The sequence below is a fragment of the Rana temporaria genome, chromosome 5 (genome assembly GCF_905171775.1).
Source record: "Rana temporaria chromosome 5, aRanTem1.1, whole genome shotgun sequence".
In the NCBI taxonomy this organism is placed as follows: domain Eukaryota; kingdom Metazoa; phylum Chordata; class Amphibia; order Anura; family Ranidae; genus Rana; species Rana temporaria.
In genome coordinates, this window is record NC_053493.1 from 419,977,859 (window position 1) to 419,984,849 (window position 6,991).

A 6,991-nucleotide genomic window follows, 5' to 3' on the forward strand; every position below is an offset into this window, starting at 1 on the left:
TGAGTCTGTTTTTGCAAGGAAGTGGAGTGCTGGAGGAAGAGGAAGAAGTGTATATAGAGACGGTATATAGGAGAGTTGTCCCTGAAGTTTTCTAAAGTCAAGAGGACATCCCATAATACTCCTACTCCCTATCCAAGTTTTATCCCCTCAATAAAAATACCCCAAAAAATATTGGACCATTCTCCGACTCTGGGAGCCTGTGGAAATTCAGTGTACCTGGCTGTGCGGGGCGGGGAATCCCTTTTCACTTGTAGCACCTTGGTGGGGTGCGCTGCATTGGTATGAGGACACTTCACTTTGCTCAGTCTCTGTGTGTAGTCGGTATGCAGGTTCAAGTTCAGATAGAGTAACAAAGTCCCTTCTTTGGAATCTATCCCAGGCAGGAATTCTGTAGGCTTGTCCACCCAGAATAATACAGAACATAGTGGATGGATAATCAGCTGGTCTACAAGAACCTCGGCACATTGCCGTTCGTCCTCCTTAGTCACCCAGCCGATCAATATTTATTGTCGCATTAATTCACCTTTTAGGCTGGGTTCACACTACTACACTACTTTCATCCTACTTTGCTCTGTGTTCAATGTTTCCCTATGAGAGCGTCTTGTAGCGTCCTACACAAGTCGGTCCGACTTTGAAAATGCTCCCTGTACTACTTTTGGTCCTACATTGATCCTACTTCAGGCCCATTGAATATCATTGAAGTCGGACCAAAGTAGTATCCTGTTCATGAAAGTAGGATGGATGTAGGACCAATGTAGGATAAATGTAGGACCAATGTAGCAGAGCAAAGTAGGATGAAAGTAGTGTAGTAGTGTGAACCCAGCCTCAATGTAATTGCCGTGTTTTGTCTAATCAGCAGAAAACTGGCTCGGGGTGGTGGATTAATATTTCAGATGGCCAGGAATTAGTCACACCTCCCGCGCAGCGATGGAACACGCGGAATGTTCGCCTTATGGAAAGCGGTGTCGCTTTTCTGGGTGATTAGGAACTGCAGGAGCCATGTCAGCCGGGCCGAGAGAGCCGGTGACTTGTCCTTAATGTTCCCCTAACGGGGAAGTTCCTTCAATGACTGCGCAGGCGCAAACTTGCCGACGGAAATCTCCGAACCTCGCCCGGCATCCAGGCTCATTCTTTAACATCCTTGTGGATTGGAGGATGTTAAAAAAAAAGCCAGGAGGCTGAGCGAGCGGAGCGAGCCGTCCGAGCGAAGCGAGGCCGACTGGCCACTTACCTCAAAATCCACGTCGCCCTGGATGCCGGCCGAGGTTCGGAGATTTCCGTCAGCAAGTTTGCGCCTGCGCAGTCCTTGAAGGAACTTTCCCGTTAGCCGGAACCATCTCGGCACATCAGATTGCGCCTGCGATGGAACTTCCACGATAGCTGGAACCAGTCCGGCAGATCACTGGAACATAAAGGACAGTAAATGGCTGCATGTATTTTCCTTGTCACAAGCTGGCAGAGCATCACACGGCGGAGAGAGAAGAAGCCGAAGATCACCATGAGCAGAAGAGAAGAGAGTTCATCGGCTGAAAGGGCAATAACATGGGCAAAATGACTGTCAACTGATCCGGCATTTTCACCAGTCCTGGATATAGGGACTGGGAAAGTGATTTTGGTGAAATTGATTCTTCTGCTAAATTGGATTGTTGAAAATGGAAACTCATCCTGCGTCATCCTCGTCCAGCGAAACTCCATGTACATTCATTCTGTGTGCACAGGGCAAAATCAAATGTTACAAGGCTAGATTCAATACAGAATAGTGTGGACCAGGAAAGTACCATATAATGGCCACTGGATGGTGATGATGATCATAGTAAATAAGTATCTATTAGTATTTATTATCTATGATCATCAGCTCCATCTAGTGACCATATTGTAGTATTGTCTTGATTATCTGTATTCTGTATGACAGAGATTTTGAATTAAAATGTATGGAGGTCCGGTCAGCAAAATTTCCTTCCAGCAACGGTCCGAATATCTTTAGCGCTATAACACATTACGCCCCCCCACCCCAAATGTCATCGTCTTCCACCTACCTTCCACATCGTAGTAGCCTTTACATCACAGTCCCCGCTTTAAATCAGTCCCACAGTGTCCTCAATTCTCCTTCACATTGGAGTCCCTCTTTACACTACAGTTTCCCTTAACACAACAAAGTGCCCCCTAACACAACAAAGTGCTCCTGAACACAACAGAGCGCCCCCTAACAAAACAAAGTGCTCCTTAACACAACAGAGCGCCCCCTAACAAAACAAAGTGCTCCTTAACACAACAGAGCGCCCCTTAACACAACAAAGTGCCCCCTAACAAAACAAAGTGCTCCTTAACACAACAGAGCGCTCCTTAACACAACAGAGCGCCCCCTAACAAAACAAAGTGCTCCTTAACACAACAAAGCACCCCCTAACACAACAAAGCGCCCTCTAACACAAAAAAGTGCCCCCTAACACAACAAAGCACCCCCTAACACAACAAAGTGCTCCTTAAAACAACAAAGTGCTCCTTAACACAACAGAGCGCCCCCTAACACAACAAAGTGCCCCCTAACAAAACAAAGTGCCCCTTAACACAACAGAGCGGCCCTTAACACAACAAAGTGCTCTTTAATACAACAAAGCACCCCCTAACACAACAAAGTGCCCCTTAACACAACAAAGCGCTCCTTAACACAACAGAGCGCCCCTTAACACAACAAAGTGCCCCCTAACACAACAAAGTGATACCTAACACAACAAAGTGCCCCCTAACACAACAAAGTGCTCCTTAACACAACAAAGCGCTCCCTAACACAACAAAGTGCCCCCTAACACAACAAAGTGCTCCCTAACACAACAAAGTGCCCCTTAACACAACAAAGTGCCCCCTAACACAACAAAGTGCTCCTTAACACAACAAAGCGCTCCCTAACACAACAAAGTGCCCCTTAACACAACAAAGTGCCCCTTAACACAACAAAGTGCTCCTTAACACAACAAAGTGCCCCTTAACACAACAAAGTGCCCCTTAACACAACAAAGCGTTCCCTAACACATCAAAGCGCTCCCTAACACAACAAAGTGCCCCCTAACACAACAAAGTGCTCCCTAACACAACAAAGTGCCCCCTAACACAACAAAGTGCTCCTCAACACAACAAAGTGATACCTAACACAACAAAGCGCTCCTTAACACAACAAAGTGCCCCTTAACACAACAGAGCGCCCCTTAATAACACAAATTTAAGCACACAACTGACTTGATTAGAGGAGCAACATCTCCCCTCTGTTTCTGTTCAGAAATGGTAATATGGAGATTCTCCGGTCACATGTATGTAGCACTCTCTGTCCCTTTAAGCTGCCCGGCAGAACATTTCTCCTCCAGCTGCAGCTTGTTGATTCCCCTCCTCGGCCTTGATTGACTTTTAAAAACAATACATTGTAACTAAACTGCATCATTTCATATATTTATGCTATAAAAATCACTACAATGGCCACAGCAACACAACAACCCGGACTGTTCAACCACTAAGGAGGACAGGCAGGGCTGTGCGGTTTGGCAGAGCTGTGTCAATCTCAAAACTGGATGCACAAAAATGCAAATCCATAGGCAGCTCCCATCTGTGCATTTATTGGTTTGCCTAGAGTCCAGCTTTACGATAGATCCTATGTTCCATCTCCAGCCATAAGGTGGAGCTCTACCAGAGTCTCAGAGGCGGAGGGGTCCCATTCTGAGATATACGATATATCTCAGAATGGGACCCCCTCCACCCCAAGTGACCTAAATATCTCAGAATGGGACCCCCTCCACCCCAAGTGACCTAAATATCTCAGAATGGGACCCCCTCCACCCCAAGTGACCTAAATATCTCAGAATAGGACCCCCTCCCACCCCAAGTGACCTAAATATCTCAGAATGGGACCCCTCCACCCCAAGTGACCTAAATATCTCAGAATGGGACCCCTCCACCCCAAGTGACCTAAATATCTCAGAATGGGACCCCCTCCACCCCAAGTGACCTAAATATCTCAGAATGGGACCCCCTCCACCCCAAGTGACCTAAATATCTCAGAATGGGACCCCCTCCACCCCAAGTGACCTAAATATCTCAGAATAGGACCCCCTCCCACCCCAAGTGACCTAAATATCTCAGAATGGGACCCCTCCACCCCAAGTGACCTAAATATCTCAGAATGGGACCCCTCCACCCCAAGTGACCTAAATATCTCAGAATGGGACCCCTCCACCCCAAGCGACCTAAATATCTCAGAATAGGACCCCCTCCACCCCAAGTGACCTAAATATCTCAGAATGGGACCCCCTCCACCCCAAGTGACCTAAATATCTCAGAATGAGACCCCCTCCACCCCAAGTGACCTAACTATCTCAGAATGGGACCCCCTCCACCCCAAGTGACCTAAATATCTCAGAATGGGACCCCCTCCACCCCAAGTGACGTAAATATCTCAGAATAGGACCCCCTCAACCCCAAGTGACCTAAATATCTCAGAATAGGACCCCCTCCACCCCAAGTGACCTAAATATGTCAGAATGGGACCCCCTCCACCCCAAGTGACCTAAATATCTCAGAATAGGACCCCCTCCACCCCAAGTGACCTAAATATCTTAGAATGGGACCCCTCCACCCCAAGTGACCTAAATATCTCAGAATGGGACCCCTCCACCCCAAGCGACCTAAATATCTCCGAATAAGACTCCCTCCACCCCAAGTGACCTAAATATCTCAGAATGGGACCCCCTCCACCCCAAGTGACCTAAATATCTCAGAATGAGACCCCCTCCACCCCAAGTGACCTAACTATCTCAGAATGGGACCCCCTCCACCCCAAGTGACCTAAATATCTCAGAATGGGACCCCCTCCACCCCAAGTGACGTAAATATCTCAGAATAGGACCCCCTCAACCCCAAGTGACCTAAATATCTCAGAATAGGACCCCCTCCACCCCAAGTGACCTAAATATCTCAGAATGGGACCCCCTCCACCCCAAGTGACCTAAATATATCAGACTGGGACCCTTCCACCCCAAGTGACCTAAATATCTCAGAACAGGACCCCCTCCACCCCAAGTGACCTAAATATCTCAGAATATGACCCCCCACCCCAAGCGACCTAAATATCTCAGAATAGGACCCCCTCCACCCCAAGTGACCTAAATATCTCAGAATGGGACCCCCTCCACCCCAAGTGACCTAAATATCTCAGAATGGGACCCCCTCCACCCCAAGTGACCTAAATATCTCAGAATGGGACCCCCTCCACCCCAAGTGACCTAAATATCTCAGAATAGGACCCCCTCCCACCCCAAGTGACCTAAATATCTCAGAATGGGACCCCTCCACCCCAAGTGACCTAAATATCTCAGAATGGGACCCCTCCACCCCAAGTGACCTAAATATCTCAGAATGGGACCCCTCCACCCCAAGCGACCTAAATATCTCAGAATAGGACCCCCTCCACCCCAAGTGACCTAAATATCTCAGAATGGGACCCCCTCCACCCCAAGTGACCTAAATATCTCAGAATATGACCCCCCACCCCAAGTGACCTAAATATCTCAGAATAGGACCCCCTCCACCCCAAGTGACCTAAATATCTCAGAATGGGACCCCCTCCACCCCAAGTGACCTAAATATCTCAGAATGGGACCCCCTCCACCCCAAGTGACCTAAATATCTCAGAATGGGACCCCCTCCACCCCAAGTGACCTAAATATCTCAGAATAGGACCCCCTCCCACCCCAAGTGACCTAAATATCTCAGAATGGGACCCCTCCACCCCAAGTGACCTAAATATCTCAGAATGGGACCCCTCCACCCCAAGTGACCTAAATATCTCAGAATGGGACCCCTCCACCCCAAGCGACCTAAATATCTCAGAATAGGACCCCCTCCACCCCAAGTGACCTAAATATCTCAGAATGGGACCCCCTCCACCCCAAGTGACCTAAATATCTCAGAATGAGACCCCCTCCACCCCAAGTGACCTAACTATCTCAGAATGGGACCCCCTCCACCCCAAGTGACCTAAATATCTCAGAATGGGACCCCCTCCACCCCAAGTGACGTAAATATCTCAGAATAGGACCCCCTCAACCCCAAGTGACCTAAATATCTCAGAATAGGACCCCCTCCACCCCAAGTGACCTAAATATGTCAGAATGGGACCCCCTCCACCCCAAGTGACCTAAATATCTCAGAATAGGACCCCCTCCATCCCAAGTGACCTAAATATCTCAGAATAGGACCCCCTCCACCCCAAGTGACCTAAATATCTTAGAATGGGACCCCTCCACCCCAAGTGACCTAAATATCTCAGAATGGGACCCCTCCACCCCAAGCGACCTAAATATCTCCGAATAAGACTCCCTCCACCCCAAGTGACCTAAATATCTCAGAATGGGACCCCCTCCACCCCAAGTGACCTAAATATCTCAGAATGAGACCCCCTCCACCCCAAGTGACCTAACTATCTCAGAATGGGACCCCCTCCACCCCAAGTGACCTAAATATCTCAGAATGGGACCCCCTCCACCCCAAGTGACGTAAATATCTCAGAATAGGACCCCCTCAACCCCAAGTGACCTAAATATCTCAGAATAGGACCCCCTCCACCCCAAGTGACCTAAATATCTCAGAATGGGACCCCCTCCACCCCAAGTGACCTAAATATCTCAGAATAGGACCCCCTCCATCCCAAGTGACCTAAATATCTCAGAATAGGACCCCCTCCACCCCAAGTGACCTAAATATCTTAGAATGGGACCCCTCCACCCCAAGTGACCTAAATATCTCAGAATGGGACCCCTCCACCCCAAGCGACCTAAATATCTCAGAATAGGACCCCCTCCACCCCAAGTGACCTAAATATCTCAGAATGGGACCCCCTCCACCCCAAGTGACCTAAATATCTCAGAATGAGACCCCCTCCACCCCAAGTGACCTAACTATCTCAGAATGGGACCCCCTCCACCCCAAGTGACCTAAATATCTCAGA